The sequence below is a fragment of the Colobus angolensis genome, unplaced genomic scaffold, assembly GCF_000951035.1.
Source record: "Colobus angolensis palliatus isolate OR3802 unplaced genomic scaffold, Cang.pa_1.0 Scaffold134, whole genome shotgun sequence".
Taxonomy (NCBI): Eukaryota; Metazoa; Chordata; class Mammalia; order Primates; family Cercopithecidae; genus Colobus; species Colobus angolensis.
Window position 1 is genome coordinate 5881001 of NW_012114422.1, and position 17998 is coordinate 5898998.

A 17998-nucleotide genomic window follows, 5' to 3' on the forward strand; every position below is an offset into this window, starting at 1 on the left:
TTGGATTGTTTTCTATCAAGCTCTGAGTGTTCTTTTTACATTCTAAATACTAGTCCTTTGTTGGATATGTGATTTGCAAATATTTTCTCCTATTCTATAGCTTGTCTTTTTATCCATTTAGTAAGTCTTTCAAAAAAGCAATTAAAAATATTTTGATGAGATTCAATTTCTCATGCGTCTTTCATGGATAATGCTTTTGGTGTCAACTCTAGAAACTTTTCACCTAGCCTTAGCATCCGGGATTTTATTTTGCATTTTTTTTTGAAATTGGTTTACATAGTCTTATTTGAAGAAACATTAGCTGATACCTCAAAGTCATTACAGCTCCATGTTTTTGACTGCTGTTTACTTTGGCACAGGAAAATCTGCTAACTCAACCAAGTATATCTGTGAGTTTCCTATTGCTATACTGGATTTGTAATATCCCTATTATGATACAAATGACCATAAACTTAGTTACTTGGAATGTCACATATCTATCACCATACACTTTTAAAGACCATAAGGTCAAAAGTTGGTAGGGATGCATTCTTTTCTGTAGTCTCTAAAGAATTTTCATTGTTTTTTTTGTTTGTTTGTTTGCCAATTTTGGCTTCTATAGATTGCTCTCATTCCTTGGCTCATATCCCTCTCCCATCTTTAAAGCAGAGAATGGGGCTAGGTGTGGTGGCTCATGCCTGTAATCCCAATACTTTGGGTGGCCCAAGCCGGTGGATCACCTGAGGTCAGGAGTTTGAGACCAACCTGGCCAACATGTTGAAACCCCATCTCTACTAAAAATATGAAAAAATTAGCTGGGTGTGGTGGCAGGGGCCTGTAATCCCAGCGAACTCAGGAGGCAGAAAATTGCTTGAACTCAGGAGGCAGAGGTTGCAGTGAGCCGAGATCACCTCATTGCACTCCAGCCTGGGCAACTAGCGAAATTCCATTTCAAGAAAAAAAAAAAAAAGCAAAACATGGTAATTTCTCAATTCACATACTGTGGCTGACTCTCCTGCGACCTTCTTCCATTTATTATTACTCTAGTGATTACATTAAATCCCAGATAACTCAGAATACTCTTCAGATCTCAAGGTCAGCTGATTGCTAACCTTAATTATATTTGCAACTTTAATTCCTTCCTACAGCATAACACAACAGTCACAGTTTCCAGGAATTAGACCATGGGCACCTCTTGTGGGCTATTTTTCTTCCTACCACAGTATCTGTAAATGTCAACAAAACTGTTGAGCAGAATTCAGTTATTTCAACTAATCTCTTGGCATTGTGTAGGAATAGACACAACAAAGAAAGATCATAATATCATTTTAATTTTGAAAACTTCATCTGACTTTCCTTTCCACTTGAAATAAGCTTTGTCACTTGCTAGCCTTAGTTTTGGTTGTTACAACAAGATGCACTCAGAAATTTGCTAGTATTACTCACTTCAGTTGGGATTAATAAATAGAAAGCCTCAACTATTATTTGTTTTTCTTCCTTTTCCTGTCCCATAATACATAACAATTTCTAAGCAAGCAGTGGTAGAGCAACCTAGTGGAAAAGGTACCTTTCTAGTGTTAAAGCTTTTCTCCCAGGAGCTTTTAACCAGAGATATGAAAATAGTATTGAGCAAGAAACACAAGGTAATAACAAAACAAGAAAAGGCCATGTTAACACTACTCCTTAAAAACAATCCTATTAACCTGTGGTGAAAATAAACCTTAGACCACGTTGCTGTATATCCAAACTCCCCTGCTTAAATGGAGCTGTTAACTGTAAAACAACCTTCTAGTAATGTTAGCTACGTCAAATATTATCTACTAAGATAATACATTTTAAAGAAATTCTTTTTGCATGTTGGATTGGGCTTGTCGCATTACATGCAAAATATAATATCTACTTTATTTTACATATATTTTGAGTGCAGGAAATGGAGGATAAAAATGATTGTCTATATATTTTTCAAAACATTTAAGGAGAAAATGATAAGCTTGGCCTCCACTGGTATTTAAATTTGACATCAATATTTTAATCTTAAAATTGAATTTTTTCTCTTGTTTTATATAAGAAGCTAGGTAATTTTACTTAATAAATACCACTATCTAATTGAACTTAGTTTAATTCTAAAAGTAGACATTTTGTATAATCTTATATTGGTTTCTTACATATCACCAAAAAACTGCAATACAATTAAGTTAGTTTTAAATTTAAATTGTATTTTTCAGGTTTAGGTACATATTTATTAAATAAATATTTATGGAAGATTTATTATATTTCCCATTGTGGATACAGCAGAGAAAATAGCCTCTTTCTTAAAGCTTATATTCTAATGAGGGAAAAATACAAATAAACCCATAATACTACACAAGATTATGTGAGATTATAAAATGAAGAAATTTAAAGCATAGTAAAAAAAATAGAGAAGGAAGGGCATCTGTTTTCATGGTCAGCAAACTTATCTCTGTTATAACCTTTTCATTACCTTGTTGGCATACGGCAGTCACAGACAATATGAAATTAAAACCTTTTATAAATAAGTAATATTTGTTTGCAAGACTCAGGCAACAGAGATGCAGATAATGAATCAAAGCCTACTTTTATTCTAAAATGGTTTGTTTTATATATTAGTAAGAAGATGTTATAAAATTATACTGTAACTAATGCACTTCAAAATATATTCTACTAAATACACCATGAAACCTCGAAATTGAAGTAATCCTTAACTAGTCACAAAATTAAAACTGTCACCTGTCATATTTAATTTTTGTTTTAATCTTAAAGCAGTTTTAAATGTGAAAGATATTAATTTCTATGTATAATGAATCCATGATTAAGGGTTTCAGCTATTTTATTATTTTGAAAGAAAAAAAACAAATGCATCAAGCAAGAATAAAAATTCAAATAGTCACCATTATTCTCAGATCAACTGTGTTTTTACCCAAAGATCTAGCACTTTTAAATGGGAAAGTGAAGGATATAAATTAAAAGGAACAGTTGCAGAATCTCAATGAAGATTGGGCAAGAGATATGTGTTAAATCTATATTTGAAGCTGTTGTGTTTATGCAAAGGTTTTGTCCTTTCAGTGATTATCAGTTCTGTTATGAGTATGCAGAAGACATATGATAGAGAAATGGATCCCCAGCTCTCTTCATATCTTCCTGGAAAATTAATATAGGGTCCATTGTACTGGACATTGAGAATACAAAAATCAATGGAAAATTCTTCTTTTATATCAATAGCTAATAAGCTACTGATGAATTGGCAAATCATTTTCATTTTATTTGCTTAACTTAATCTATTGTCAGTAAATGCTTGGAGCTTATCATGAAAAAAATATTTCAATCCCACCCATAGTGGGGTTTTCTTTTTAAAATTATAATATCAATTATGGATAAGGTGTTTTATATCTGTTGTGTATTTGGTGAATATATATATATATATATGTATCATGTGTCATCTTTACCCAACCTAGTCCATGTAGTACATGCAGTTATTTTTTTAAGTCTATATGAACTAAAATTTACAAACTTTCGAGAAACTCACTATAGAATGACAGGGAAAGAATTTCATTTTACTGAATCAGACAACAATATTTATGAAGATTTAGGAAACAAAAGATTGTGTGAAATGAGAAGAGAGACACACATATTATTCATTATGATTAATAATTGCCTGCAGTCTAACATGTATCCTATAAGGTGAAAATAATTTTATTGTTGTTCTTAATAAAAATGTCCAACAAATCCCTTCAGAGATTTTACTCATACCTGAGTAAATTCTTCATAATGATTCAGTTTCATCATGTAATTAGAATGGGATTTACCATTAACATCCCAAAATTATATAATTAATTACATTCAGCTTCAATTACAATTACTAATTGATACAAGGCCTCTAGCTTAACTCCTAGAGGTAATCAATTTTACAATAGGCATTTTGAACAAGTGATTAGATCACATTAGCCTACTAGTTCATGTGAACTGGCTAATTAGACAAAATTTTGTTTTGCTAAAAATCTCAAGAAAACCATACCAGGAAATTCCATAGGCAAAACTTCTCCCAAAGTTATTTATTCATGTGATTTTCACCTGGATAAAAAAGGTTCTTTCTTTGGTTGTCAGCACTTCCAATAGTCTTAACTATGTTCTATCCTTTAAGTCCTTCTCTAGTTTTTCCCTTATTCACTTTCTTGTAAATGTAAGGTAGAACATATCCTACTCAAGTTAATCTATTAATTTTTCACGTTCTTTCATGTCATCAGTGCCAGCTGTAGTTTGTTCCAATTTCGCTTATGGTATAAACAAATAATAAGAGACACAGAAATAAAATTTATTTCTCAGCATTCCCAAATTTCAAGGAATAATATGGTTAACCTTAATTGTGGTAAGGAGGTAGATCTTTTTTTTTTCATTTGCAGTTTTTGAGTTCCTGGGTTGAAGCATTAGACTTTGAATTGGGGGCATGTACGTATCACTGGCTATGTTTCTTAAAATACAGATACCTGAACACACAGAGAATCTGAGTCAGAGACCCATAGCCTGTGGAGCACAATTTTAGAAACACTGACCTAAGATAGAAAGATACTGTTACAGGTACCAGGAATTTGAGGCTCTTCGGTAACTTCAAAAATCAAACAGACAAAATTTATCTGACTTGTATGAGCTATGGGTTTTTATTTTACCTGGGATGTCAAAACATCACATGCAGGAGAGGAACACAGTTCCTTAAGCCTGGTTAAATGATGAACATCTTAACCAATATTTGAATAAATTCTTATGAAACCTTTTTCCAGTGTAACATGTTAAAGTGTTCTTAGTGCAATTCTTTTTCAGCAACCCAATTACCAATATGATATGAATGGGGTTGAGAAAGAAACATCCATAAACAAGAATATATAAGAAAATCTTCGGCGGGGCGCGGTGGCTCAAGCCTGTAATCCCAGCACTTTGGGAGGCCGAGATGGGCGGATCACGAGGTCAGAAGATCGAGACCATCCTGGCTAACACGGTGAAACCCCCGTCTCTACTAAAAAATACAAAAAACTAGCCGGGCAAGGTGGCGGGCTGTAGTCTCAGCTACTTGGGAGGCTGAGGCAGGAGAATGGCGTAAACCCGGGAGGCGGAGCTTGCAGTGAGCTGAGATCTGGCCACTGCACTCCAGCCTGGGCCACAGAGTGAGACTCCGTCTCAAAAAAAAAAAAAAAAAAAAAAAAGAATATATAAGAAAATCTTCGCCTTCAGTTCAGAAATTTGAACATGGTTTCCTTGTAGTTTTGGTTTACCCAAGTGATGAAAAAATGGTTGTCTATTAGGCAGCTTAAACCTGAGACCTACCTCAAATCACATGTATAAGAAAATAGTAGTAGCATGCACAGTTAAATTAAAATGAGTATATACTTAAAAGATATGTAACTTTAAAAACAGTCTAAGTGTTAAAAAAAAACATACAGATAAGGGTCACTGTGTACCTAAACCTAATTTGTAACATGTAAGTTAGAGCCCCAGACTCAAAATTAGAGCCCTCAATAATATATGTACTCATAATTTGTTTTATGTTACAAATTCTGCAGGTATTTAATATATATCCAGGCTTTTTGCATCAATTTGAAAGATCTCAGCTATTGTAAAAAATACATACATGTATATATATATACACATATGTGTTTATATACAGCCTACATATATACTTTATAAAAAGTTTGTAAATATTTCAATATACATGTACTATTTTGCAATAGTACTAAATTCATGCAGTATATAGCACTACATAATATAAGTTATTTAAATATTCTAATACTACTATTAGTAGATGTGTCTGTGTGTATGTAAGGATAAAATATTTTATTTAAAACTTGTTTGGATGCGAGTGACAGGAAACCTGAAAAAATTGTCTTAAATAAGATAAAGTTATTGACTCATATAAATGAAAACCAGGAGTACAGTTATATATCCAACTCCAGCCGTATTAACTGTTTAAACAGACACATGATTTGGATTCAGTATATCTGATGACTTGACTTTCTTTACCTCAGTGCGTTTACTTATTTTCTTAACTGTGTGAAAGTTTGATCTTTGTAAATTCTGTTTTTAGTATCATAGGTGAAAACCCAGCAAGAGTTATTAATGGTGGTTATTCTAACATTACCTGTGGGATCTGAATTGTTTAATTTAGCTAGTTTTATGAACCTAGCCTTGAACCCCTTACTATGAACAGGGAAATATCATTAGGGTGAAAAAAGCATGCCTCCTACAACAATGATAGCCTAAGATTTTCAAGGATAATGACTAGGTTTTTGGCAAGTTTAACTAAATGGCCCATTCCTTTTAAAATATAGGAAACTTCCAAAGAAAAAACAAATTAGAGTGTTACCATATTATCTATTATAACCACTTTGAGTTTTAGAGGTTTGATAGCATCTAGTGCTAATGTTAAATAAAATGTTAGTTGTATGACCTGGAGTGTTGAAGAAATTATACACTAAAAATCATCAACTTGAAAATCATCAGCATAAATGTGATTTAAAGTTTGGATTAAAACATCAGGCCCTGAAACTTTTGTAAGAATGTTGAAGAAGTTCTAGTGAAAGAAGGCAAAGAGACAAAGACAAGGGACTGTTAATTCCACGGGAGCTGATGACAACTGTCTCCTCCCCAACTGGACACATGTAGAAATTACTTCCTGGGCCGTTCTGTTAGGTAATGTTGGGTGGCTGGTTTTGCCAATGCAGTCTTGTGCCTATTTGTGAACTGTAGCATTTGATCATCATATGGTACTCTTTAAGATTCTCTCACTTTCTCTCTCATTCTTTCTCTCCAAGAAATAGCAATTTAATGATGCCAGTTACTCTAACTGCCTGGATCCATGAGTAACTCCAGTGAGCACAATTTCTCTGCTAACCAGCAATGGACAAGTAATTTGAATAAGATATAAATGTGTGTTGATATTTATAGCTGCATAACTGTGCCTATCCTGGCTGAAACATGCTGTGTTTCAGCTACAAATGGAAATGTATTCAAAGGAGCATGTAAAAAACAGTCTATAAAAGCAAACTGAAAATCAAAACCTATCCATCAGATTGCTTATCAAAAGTTAAATGTCAGCAATTATACAGATATAGATACTGAAGTGAAACATGAAAAGTTTAAGTATTTTACATTCTTTGTTCTTTGTTATTCTGGAAGATTGCTAATAATTCTAGGAGTTATTAAAGAAACACATACTACTAACAGCTTGAAGTTTGTAGCTTCACATTTGTTACTTATATTGTGATCAGTAAGGAAAGTGCTCCTCATATAAATAACACAAAATTAAATAACCATTACAAACATTTTACCAACACTGCTTTGAATAATGTAAAAAAAAAAAAAAAAAATCCCTCTGCAATAAGCCTGCATGGCCACTGGATGTCAGGATTATGTTATGCCTATTGATTACTTTTGTTTAGTAATTTCCTGTAGATATTTCAAATTTTAGAAACCTGTGTTTTTAAAGACAAACTTCAAACAAAAATAAAATAGTCATATTATCTTAAGATGTTTATGTTTAGGCCATCCAATATTTAAATTCACTTAAAACCTAACAAGATTTGTTTTACGTCTTTGACGCTGAATTTCAAAGGTTTATTTTTGAAATACACAGAGCAGTTATTTTTGTTTTAATATGCCTATTTCTGTAATTTTGACATTGCCACTTTAGCCAGTAAGAATGTTCAAAATTGAAGTTATATATATGTTTCTTGTTATCTGTTGAAATTACCAAATTAAGATTATTCTAAAATTGGTCAACTAATTCATAAATATAATTGGACATTTCAAAATTACTTAAAAAATTGTATTTGCCTTAATAGATTTATCATATTGTTTCATAAAACTAAATTTTTATGAATATTTCAGTATGAGTTTTTAAGAATAATATGTGATTAATGATAAATGAATTTATCAAATTGATAGAAGTGAAAACAATGAAATTTTTTAACTAGAATAAAAATATTGAGTTAAATGCATTATATTGGATTTCTGGATATGAGATCACAGCTATTTGTAGTGCATTATGGCATTCTTGCTACTAACACAAATGTATATTCTTTCTGAGAATATCTACGATTTTGTTCTCTGAGCAATATTGAGTGGTCTAAATTACCATATGATGATAAAATCGGCACGATGTAAATTTTTCACCTTTGACTGGAGCTTGATTGATTCATTTCTTTTTAAATTTCTTAGACAAAATTGTGCTTATTAATTTTCTGAGACACTGGTTATGAAGTATTTTGTCCATATATCTTCTTTCCTTAAGTATTTATTCAAAATATTTTATTGACTTTTAATATTTACTTAAAAATGAATACATATGTATATAAGCAAAATATATAAAGATAACAGAGTTTTTTCAAAGTTATTAAAGAAAATCTTATTAAACTTGCAGATTCAATGCAATTTTAGACAAATTTTTAATGTTTTTACTCAGGCTTTTACCTTGAATTGCTCGCATTTTCATTCACAAATTTTACTTTGAATGTATGTTACTTGGTTAAGTAATATGAGTAATATCACTTACAGAAATGCTCAACATTTATACTCTACATTTAATTTTTTTCATATGATGATGAAAGTTTTACAATAATTTGAGAAATCAACTATATATGATGTGAAAGTGTCAAAATTGCCCATTTTTCTTCTATGCCCAAATTTATATTATGTATGGAAAGTCATTTCATGTGGGATATATATGCAAGAAGTTTGATCTGGATGGGATTCCATAAACCTTGGATATGCAGAACATCAAGGAAGTTTGTCTCGTCAGCCCTGGGTGTTCATGGGGGACTGGTTTCAGGACTGCTCACTAATACTGAAATCCAAGCATGCTCAAATCTCTCATATAAAATGGTGTACTATTTGCATATAACTTACTCACAGCCTCCTATATACTTTAAATCATCTCTAGATTACTTATAACATCTAATACAATCTAAATCCTATGAAAATCATTGCTATCTTATATTTAATTGTATTTTTGTTTTATTGTTTATTTTTAAAAATATTTTTGATTTGAGGTTGGTTTAAACTTCAGATGTAGAACCCATCGACATGAGGCACTAATTGCATATAGTATCAACTGGAGTGAGGAGAAAAAATGCATTTAGAGTAACATACAATTTACTTAAATGGTATTATTTCATGTTTATATTACAGTCAATGTTTTTCATTTTCACTTCAGCTACCAGTATAATGGAAACACAAGGAGTATCAAACAAATGGAACTGAAATAAGAGAAAAGGATAATGTCTTAATTTTGTGGTATAACAGAATATCATAGACTGGGTAATTTACAATAAAAAGTTTTATTGGTTCACAGTTCTGGAGGTTGGGAAGTCCAATATCAAAGTGCTGGCATTTAGCAAGGGCCTTCTTGCTGCATCATAGCATGGTGGAAATCATTACACTGTGGAAGGGCAAAATGTAGGCTAGACGGAGCTAGAAAACAGAGTGAAACCACTCCTGGGATAATAAGCCCACTATTATAATAAAGGCATTAGTCCATTATGACGGCCTAGCCTTCATGACTTTAACACCTCTTAAAAGTCCACCTCCTAATACTGTCGCAATGGCAATTAAATTTCAACATGAGTTTTGGAGGAGACAAACATTCAAACCATAGTAGATGACGATACACTTTTATACTACAAAACAACCAAAACCACAACATTTCAAAAATTGAGTTAACTGTTTTACCTCTTTTTAAGGCCAAAAGGTGTAATTTTTTCCTCTTTCTTATGAAGACATGTTCTTTTCTTTTTTCTTTTTTTTTTTTTTTATGATAGACTTTCTGCCTTTAATCTTGGTTCCTATGGACAGTTTGGACTTGCAATGTCACTGGTATGGCCTTGAATCAGTAATTTTTATTACAAGTGATCCTATTATTTAAGTGGTACAATGTGTTCTGTACTAACTCCAAATACCTTAATGAGAGAATCTGACTGATCTGATCTGGAGATTAGAGATCTGGATCAGTTAGCACCTGTCATATAATAATCTATTACTAGTATTTTGGATGTATATGCTATAGGGTTTCTTGTTTTTAATTTTTAAAAAGGTTTAATGGGCTCACACTTCTTTAGGCTTAAAAGGAAACGTGGTGCCGTCATGTGTTTCAGGTGAGGCCTCAGGAAACTTACAATCATGGCTGAAGGTGACAGGGATCCAGCATATCACATGCGAGAATAGGAAAAAGAAAGTGAGGTGCTGGGAGGAGGGCCCCAGGCTTTTAAACAACCAGGCCTTGAATGAACTTACTAAGCAAGAACTCACTTTATCACCAAAGGGATGGTGCTAAACCATTCACAAGGGATTTGTCCCCGTGATCCAATCATCTACCACCACAGCCCACCTCCAACATTGGGAATCATATTTTAACATGGGTTTGGAGGAGTCAAACATGCAAACTGTATCACAGACTTAATATCCATCAACAGGGGATTAAATAAATTATGGGGCTGTGTGTGGTGACTCAGCTTATTATCCCAGCACTTTGGGAGGCCAAGGCAGGTGGATCACTGGAAGCCAGGAGTTTGATACCAGCCTGGGAAACACAGAAAGATCCTATTCCTACTTAAAAAAGGGGGTACATCAATAATCTGAATACTATGCAGCAATAACAAAACACAGGAGGCTCTTTATGCACTTACATGAAACAATCTTCAAAATCAATTGGTATATGTAAAAAGTCAAGATGCAGAATAATGTGTAAAAAAGCCTAAAATTTATCCAGGCCTGGTGGCTCATGCTCATGGACCTAGCACTTTGGGAGGCCAAGGCAGGAGGATTGCTTGAGGCCAGGAGTTCAAGACCAACCTAGCTAACATAGCAAAACGCCACCTCTATTAAAAGAAATAATAAAGAAAACTAAAATTTGTATTAACAAGGGGGATAACATTAGTATGCATGTGTTTATTTGATTGCATTTACATAAAACATCTCTGGAAGGATAGGGAAAAAGAACTGAGAGGCTGGGAATGGAGTGGGAGGGACAATTTTTACAATTTGACCCTTTATACTTTTTTGGACACAGGATGTTGCTGTCACCCAGATTGGACTGCAGTGCCACTATCTTGGCTCACTGCAACCTCCACCTCCTGGGTTCAGATGATCCTCCCACCTCAGCCTCCCAAGTAGCTGGGACCACAGGTACATGTCACAACACTTGGCTAATTTTTGTATTTTTTGTAGAGATGAGATTTTGCCATGTTGTCCAGGCTGGTCTCAAACTCTTGAGCTCAAGTGATTTGCCCACCTTGGCCTTCCAAAGTGCTGGGATTACAGATGTGAACCATCATGCCTGGTCCCTTTTATACTTTTGGGATTTTGATTTTTGTTTTGGTTTCTTCTTCCAAGGTTATCATAGTATGTATATAGTATTATTGCCCCACTTTGACAAATAATACAACAAACGCTTAGGATGTCCAAGTAATTTTTCAAAGTAGAAGAGAGAACAGAATATAGGCACTCTGGTGTATAAACTGCCTTTGTTTTTTCACTTTAAATTTGCTTTGTATTTTTAATTAGGAAATAATATATGTTCATAGTCACTAGGGAAACTATAATGAATAAAAAAGATGAAGAAATTCTTTCTATCATTCCCTTATCATTTTTGTAGAAGATACATACAAATAAATAATGTTGAACACCACCAAGTATTTTGTCTTCAAATACTTTCTCCATTTTCAAGCATAACTAGTGCATTGAGAACCATTAAAACCTATAATCCTCAAGAATGTGAGAAAACAAAAAGTTCATTTTTCTCATGTTAGTAAATTACAAAATCAACAAAAAAAATCAAAATGAGGAAAGACATGCAAAGTCTTTGTAAGGATATAAAAAAGCTTCCAGTTGGTCTGATTCAATTTAAATTAGATAGAAGGTGTTAACATATTTAAAAATTATTCTACTGCCAGGGGCAACATTGATAAACAATGAACATGTAGAGAAAATAAAAGTAGATGTGGCAATTTGGAGATTGTTTATTCTTGTATTGTCCAAAAGAGTGGAACCTATTATCATCCATTGACCAAGATCATTTTTGCAAATTAAATGTATTAGTTAATCAGACATAGCTTCATATCTTTGAAGATTCATATTATTTAACTTCCTTTATTTTCTTTAACACCAAATATTGTTTTTTCATTCTTATGTAGATTTTCTTATAAAAATACCTTATTAGTATGACCTTACCATTTAATTGCATGTTATAACATTATTTATCATGAAACATTGATGTTCAGAATTTGTAACAGTGATCAGGAGATTATTATCGGCCAAATAATCCATTAACTTTACATACATCATCTAATTTAATCATCATAGTAATTAAATGAAGTAAATGTTATGTTTTGATTTTACCACTAAAAAAATTGATCATTCAATAAGTTAAATGATTTAGGCAAGGTCAGATAGCTAGGATATAGAGAAGGAGACAGGTTTTCAAGTTAAAGTGAAAGCTGAAGAAAAATCATTCTATAGAGATGCTATAGTCAGGAGTTTCAGAGATTTTTATTCAACTCATATCCCTGGGCATAAACCCCTGAAGCCTGAAGCATAATGCAATCTTTATAATTCAGAAATTCAAATAAGAACATGTGTTACTTTAAAATTAAGTGCGGCATATCTCTTCCTGCAATGAGTTTGCCAAAATCAAAGTTAATGGAACAGTTTCCTGCAAAACTGCCTCACTTTAGACATTATCCACAAGTTCAGTGGTCCCAAGATAACTGACTTCAAACCACTGACTACAAATGTGAGGGTTCCTACAATCATGGTAAGGTTCTATAATTTGCTAGAAAGTTACACATAACTCACTCCAAGTACTTTACTCACTATTGCAATTGTGCTATGACTAAAAGATAAAAAGGAGAACCAATTAGAAAAAGAGAGAAAGAGAGATGCATAAGGCAAAACATGGAAGGATTCCAGGCATGGAACTTGCAGCATCTTCATGAAACAATTTTCTCTTGATGCTAATAACTAGCTGTGGAACCTCAACTGAGGTCATAGGTGTTCGGAGTTATTATTAGGTTGTATATTATAGGCACTATTGATTGAACCATTGCCCATAAGATGCAGTCTTCAGCTAGAGGTCGGGCTAATATCAGGTGGCTCGAAGCCTGAGCTCTCTAATTATGTGATTGGTCTTTGTGGCATGATTGGCACATGTCCTGAAGTCATATGATTAGTATAAACTATCTAGGGTCTCATCATAAACACCTTATTAGCATAATGAGGACCCTATCATCAATAACAAAGACACTGTTATTACTTAGGAAATTCCAAAAATGTATATACATCTGAAGTGTATCTACATATACATCAATCATTCTCTCTCAAAATCAATCAATCTCTATGTCTCACATATATATACACATAAGAGAAAGAGAGAGAGAGAGATTAATTTTAAGAAATTGGCTTATGTGATTGTGGATGCTTGGCAAGTCCAATATCTGTACAGTAGTCCAGTAGGATGGAGACCCAGAAAGGAGATGCATTTCAAAGGCAATCAGCTGGAAGAAATCTTTTCTTTCAGGGAGGTCCATTTTTTTCTTAGGCTGTCAACTGATCAGATGAGACTACCTATAGAAGGTAAACTATTTTATTCAAAGTCTACCCATCTAAATGGTAACTCATTTCATAAAACACAAAACTATCTAGAATAATGTTTGACCAAATATCTGGAAACTCCGACCCAGTCAAGTTGACAAATAAAATTAACCATAACAAGAGGCAAACTCTCAAGAACCAGAAATGGATTCTTTGTTATACACTTCCTAATTTGGTTGATATAAATGACATAGTGCTCAATTTTTTTTCTCCTGGAATTATGCTGTACTTCCCCCCAATTTATTCCCCTCGTGGGGTTCAACACATATCCAAGAAAGTAAAGCTGAACAACACCTATTAATGGAGTTCAATTCAGAAAAACAGGAACAGAGAAACATTTGACAGTGGCTGTGAGAGCTCCAACAAATAGCTGCTCTTTCTCATCTTAAATTCCTGACCCAGAGTTTCAAAGATTGTAATATGTTGGAACAGAATAATTGACAACTTCACGTATAGGCTGAGGAGAAACAGCAGGACCCTGGCATGGTTATAGAAAAGAGATGGCTTTAGGGGAGAAAACTGAAAAACAGATTTCAGTGTTAGAGTTTCTTTTCTCAAAAAGAAGTGAGCTTTAAGAGATGGTACCAGAGTCTATATGAAAGTATCCATGACTTCTGACAAGCTATGGATATGCTGAACATCTACAGAGACCAGTTCTCTGCAGACTCTGAATGTCATCTACATAATGTTGTTTGGTAATAGATCATGTATCTTTTCTCTTCAATAACTAATAGTTTAATACTATATTTGCATTTCTTTATGTACTTTGTTATTTACATTTTGTAAAGACTGGCCTTAGAGTGAATGAAAATTAACAACTGAGTCAAAGTGCTAAATTGTCTGGTCTATGGCCAGATGTTCTTTGTATGTGCACAGCAAGACATAGATATGTTTCTAAATTTTGTTATCTTTCTATTTTAATGGATTGTCTGTGATTAGAAATCATTTGAAGAAAAATTAGATTCATGGCATTGGCAAACTATTTGCTATCCTTTACTTGTCTATTTAAATAATAGGCATTTTGTCACACGCTTTTATACTTGGAAAATATTTATGCATTAAACAAGGTAGAAGACTGTCTATTTAGCTCATTTTATTAAGTCAGTAAGTTTGTCAAATACTGTATTTCAGGGGTGCCCAACCCCTAGGCCACAGACCAGTACTGTTTCGTAGCCTGTTAGGAACCGGGTCACACAGAAGAAGGCAAGTAGCCAGCATGCAAACTAAGCTTCAGCTGTATTTAAAGCCACGCCCCATGACAATCATTACCACCTGACCTCAGCCTCCTATCAGATCAACTGTGGCATTAGATTCTCATAGGCCTGTGAATCCTATTGTGGACTGCGCATGTGAGGGATCTAGGTTGCACACTCTTTATGAAAATCTAACGCCTGATGATGTGAAGTGGAGCTGAGGAGGTAATGCTAGCACTGGGGAGAGACTACAAATACAGATTAACATTAGCAGAGATGTTTGACTGCACAGAGAACATACAAATCAAATGCTTGCAGATTCATATCAAAACCCTATCAGTGAGTTAGATTTTCATAAAGGATTCCTAAAGAAACAGTGCATGAGTAGTTTATTGTCTGTTATAAAAATAAAATCTCTAGGGCAGACAAGGACATTGATGATCTGGCCACTATATCTTGGTTCTTCTCTCTACCACTCTCCACGTACTGTACAATGTGTTCTAATTTGTGTGTGATTCCTTAAGTAGATCAGAACTTACGTTCGTAGTACCGGTGTTTTCTGCTTAGAATAAACTCCATCACTTTCAGTCTCCTGACATTGTCTTTAAGACTCAGCTGTGTCTAAAATCCCTTTGGAGTCCTTCCTTTCGAAAACTTTAGAAAACTTTAATCTTTCCCTGATTTCTGGCTCCAGATGAGACACCTGTTCCCTGACTTTTTCATGGTTAGGAGTTACAGGTATCTTCTACTCACCTGGTGGCTAGCGATTTTTCAATCATAGTATTTTGCATGACATTAAAATCTTTGGCTTACATTTATTAGATGTGTTTAAAAATGTGATACATGAAATCATGTTTTATTTTCAAATTATCTCTTTCCCCACCTCCATTTCCATGAAGAGGCAGGTCTTCCTGTCCTAAGTTGCCCCAGAATGGCTTATGATTCTTCCCTAAAGATAAAGCTAGCTGAATGTATTTTTCTTCTTGGCATTTTGCTTTGTTTTTCTAAAACCTATCTTTTTTAAAACTGGAATTCTTGTAGAATGAAGGGAGAGAGGCATGGAGGAGATTCAGAGAGGGCAAATATGATTAGAAGCAGCAGCCCCCTTGGGAAGCAGCAACACCAATGAGAAAGTGACTGAGGCACACATAGGGAGAATGAATCTCAGGCCTAGCACCTCCTAGGGTGAGTGAATCTCACCCTAGGCCATGGGCCCTTACAAACATGTCCAATTGGCCCTGCTCCTACCATGGCCTGCAGCAGATCCTGTGGACAAGGGAGCACCATGGGAGCTAACACAACGCGTATCTCATCTGGAGCCAAAATAGTCCCATAACCAGTGAGACCTCCCCTGTCTATCATCTCCTTTGACTGACATTGTACATAGAAAGGCATGGAAAAATGTGATTGAGATTGAAACTCCAGTCGCTTCTGTCTGCTAAATTCTAATTTTAGTTGATTTACATATTTATACAATATTTAAAAACCTGTATCTATGCCAAATAATTGAATTCATTAATAGTTTACCTTGCTTTAGAAATTATTGAAATTGGCCAAGCACGGTGGCTCATTCCTGTAATCCCAGCACTTTGGGAGGCTCAGGCAGGCTGATTGCCTGAGCTCAGGAGTTTGCCACCAGCCTGGGCAACATGGTGAAACACTGTATCTACTAAAATACAAAAAAAAAATTAGCCGGGCATGGTGGCATGCGCCTGCAGTCCCAGCTGCCTGGGAGGCTGAGGCAGGAGAATTTCTTGAACCCGGGAGGCAGAAGTTGCAGTGAGCTGAGGTCGTGCCACTGCACTCCAGCCTGGGTGACACAGCGAGAGTCTGTCTCAAGAAAAAAAAAAAAAAAAAAGAAAAAAAAAGAAAAAAAGTATTGAAACTGTTTGTTTATTTATTTGACTTTTTTGGTTGTGAAATCTTGGTAGGCAGGCATCCTGTTTTCTTTTTATCTTCTTTATAATGCCCGACTCATAGCAGATACTGTATCAAATGAACATATACAAGACAGAATATGTCTCATGTGTGTTATACAATAATTATTCACCCTGGATTTCAAAACCCTTATTGAAAGCCTAAATAACTTGAAATTGTTATAAAACTACAAAAGAAGAACATTTCTAAGAGTTCAGAGAATGTCAAAAGCTGATTCATCCTTTGACATAGAGCTATGTGGGAAAAGAAAGAAAGCTTACTTCTTGGGCACACACAATCAGAAGCCAAGGTAGCTTTGACTAGATTGCCCACAACGTTGCATAAGACAAATATCCATGCCTTAGTAAACATGCTGCATTGTATATATTTTCCTGAGAGTCATTGCTATAAGAAAAATACATAAGATTGCTCTTGCAGGTGTTGACTGTGACACTAAAATAGAGAAGCCAACTGACCCAGAGATGAGCTAAGTCAATTGCAGAAAAGAAAACTAATACACAAATAACAATAATACAACAATAAAGTGATGACAAAAATGTGTGAGCTCATTGCAACATCTGGGGATTATTTTCCTTACCTGAGTTGATGAAATGAAGTTCATATTTCATTTGGATAGCATGAGCTCTTGCCAGATAACTATTTGAGACAGCCTTTCTCCTGAGATGGTGGGCAGGCTTTCGTGGCACTGGATCCAATTTTTGTTTTGAGGATTTGGTTAATCTTAACATTCTAACTAATGCATCTTTTAATAAATTAATGCCTTTGTAAAAAAAAAAAAAAGGTTTGTTTTATATCTTGTTCTTTCATTTATCTTCTGAACTGTTAACTTTTTAATATATTTCACTCATGTTCACAAAATGTTTAGATGGTATGCATGTATGTTTCTAAATATTCATAACAGCTACATAGAAACACTTCAGAAGGGGAGATTATGATGTTTATTTTAAATGATTCCAGGAATAACTTGTGTATATTTTTAAATATTCTAATTGATAAAAGTTTTGTCTGAAAATATGTATTTTAAAATTAAACACCACTTCATAGAATTCAAGATTTGGAAGTAACTATTTAATTTTTACAACATTTTTGAAATATTTTACATAACAAAATTAGTTTAAATGTAGTTCTTCAATCTACATGAAGATTATTCAAAATTATTTTTTAAAGCTAAATCAAATAACCTAAAGATTTTTTACATATTTAGAAAATGTTGGACAAAATAGTATCTAGAGTACAATAAT